Source organism: Penaeus japonicus, unplaced genomic scaffold, assembly GCF_977035675.1.
Source record: "Penaeus japonicus unplaced genomic scaffold, GWHDUDI00000001_assembly GWHDUDI00000009, whole genome shotgun sequence".
In the NCBI taxonomy this organism is placed as follows: domain Eukaryota; kingdom Metazoa; phylum Arthropoda; class Malacostraca; order Decapoda; family Penaeidae; genus Penaeus; species Penaeus japonicus.
In genome coordinates this window covers 23,522,123-23,524,439 of record NW_028234411.1, presented here as the reverse complement: position 1 = coordinate 23,524,439, position 2,317 = coordinate 23,522,123, and the positions used below count along the sequence as shown (strand labels likewise).

General features: G+C 43.2%; 1 protein-coding gene across 1 annotated transcript in view; it reads right to left on the bottom strand.

Moving 5' to 3' along the window:
- LOC122242611 (uncharacterized) overlaps positions 1–1,056 on the bottom strand; it is a 25,689-nt gene extending 24,633 nt beyond the window's left edge. Inside the window, exon 1 of the mRNA XM_086539856.1 lies at positions 875–1,056. The gene's annotated coding sequence lies outside the window, so the exon portion shown is untranslated. The remainder of the gene's footprint in view (positions 1–874) is intronic.
- Between the last annotated feature and the right edge of the window lie 1,261 nt (positions 1,057–2,317).

Sequence of the window (2,317 nt, the reverse complement as noted above, 5' to 3'; positions counted from 1 at the left end):
TTTCATTATTCAACAGCGGTTGGCATTATTACCATTGTTTTTATTCTTTCTTTTGCTTGTAGCTTTACAAGTATACGTTAATCTAATCTTAATCATCCTTTACTGACATTATTACTGCTACCAATATTATTATCGTTGATGTTGTTGTCATTATTTATGTCATTACAATATGTCTTGATTTACATGATGTCATTTATACAACTTTTTTGTCTTCTGTAGTACTTGTAGCTTGTAATAGCAGCAGAAATATTAGAATTAGCAGTATTACCATTAATAACAGTATCATTGCAATAAAACCGAACATAGCTATCAACAGGATTTCGTCAATTTCCATCAAATAAGGTTAATCATAGACTATATAACTAAGACATATCACTTAACACTATCCATTCAACAACAGTTACTTGTCAGCTGCCTTGTTATTCTCTGCTTTTATCATTGCACACGGAAATCGTGAGGACTATTATTCAAATCCGTTTATCCTAGCTCATATTATGATTATGAAAATACTGACGCAGAGCTAACTTTAATATCACTGTAATTACTGTCAGATCGTCTGATTTCATAAATCAGAAACCAGTTTCGTTCTCATAATTATCTGCTATAATGTTACATAATTTTTCATCATCATGAACGTGGTCGGACCTAAGACCTGCCTCATACATCTGTTTGCCGAGTTGAGGTCACTAAACTATAGTAAATTCTTACACACCCGTTGATAATCACATGATCTATCTATGGCAACAGTGTCATTCATAATCTTACCAACACCCATAAAAAAATATCACCGACATGACGAACTGTTTACACCCATATATCATGACATTTTCAAACTTCACTCCACACCGATACAGAAATCCGAGCAACTACACACCTGGATCAGCCAAGTGGGGAAAAAGAATATCACGTGTCGAATTATCTTCCAGCTTTTTTCTCCTTCTTCTAGAAAAAATAACAACTGATATCCAGCCACAGACACAAAGTCACGATCTACACAAGTCAGGAGTGAGAGAGAGAGCACATGTACACCCCGCGGAATAAGGAACGGTTGTGCGAGAGGCAGAGAGGTGCAACTGGTTTATATATATTGGCCTACATTGTCTGCCAATACGAAAACCGGGAGGAGAGGCTCAGGTCAGTGTGTCTACTGGATTTTCGCTTCGTTTTTGTTTTTTTTCATTATCTTCTTCTTCTCCATTCTTCATTCTTTGGTCATTTATCCTTTGGTCTTGCTTTACACCTCTCGAACTTTTACCGGAAAAATATTTTAGATTTTGCGTCTGTGATAAAAAGGGGAAAAATAGATCAAATAATAACCGGGACTTCAGATGCTGATTGATTCTGTCAGGGGGAGGGAGGGGGGAGGGAGGGAGGGGGTAAGTGATGGATAGAGAGGAGAAGTTATAGGAAGTGAAGAGAAAGAAGAGAAATGTACAAGGGATGTGGGAGGGAGTAAAAGAGAGAGAGGAGAAGAGGGAAGGTAGAGGAAGTGAGGGAGGTGGAGAGGATGACAGAGATGTAGGAGGGGGAAAAAGGGTAAAGGTAAATTAGAGGGAGGGGAAGATAGGGGAGGAGAAGGAAGGACTGAGGAGGGTAGAGATGTAGTAATGGGAAAGGGAGGGGAGAAGGAACGAAGGAGGGGGAGGGGAGGACGAGGGGATGAGAGAGGAGACGGAAGGGTAGAGTAAGGGAGGGGGAAGGGAAGGGAAGAGTAAGTGCAGGGGAAGGGAAGAGTAAAGTAAGTGAAGGGAGAGGGAAAGGTAGAGTAGGTGAAGGGGGAGGGAAAGGTACAGTATGTGAAGGAGGAGATAAAGGTAGAGTAGGTAAAGGGGGAGGGAAAGGTAGAGTAGGCGAAGGGGGGGGGAAGGGTAGAGTAAGTGAAGGGGGAAGGAGGGGTAGAGGAGGCGAAGGAAAGGTAGAGGAGGATAGAGGGGGTGAAGGGAGGGTATAGGTAAAGGAGGGGATGGGAAGGATAGGTGAACTAAAGACGGGGAAGAAACGACTACAAGATGTGAAGGAGGGGGTAAAAGAGGGAAAGGAGAGGAGGGAGGGAGGGGGAAGGGAGGGGATGAAGGAGTGGTAGAGTATGGTGAAGAAGGGGAGGGTAGAGGAGCTGAGGGAGGGGGTGGGATGAGTAGAGGAGGTGAAGGTGGGGGGGAGGGGCGAGTAAAGATAATGGATAGAGAGGGGAGAATATAGGAAGCGAAAAGGGGGAAGAAAAGAGCACATGGGATGAAAAAGGAAGTAAAAGTGGGGGAGGCGAGGGTAGAGGTAAAGGAAGGGGAGGGAGGGTAGAGGGAAGAAGGGGATGAAAGAG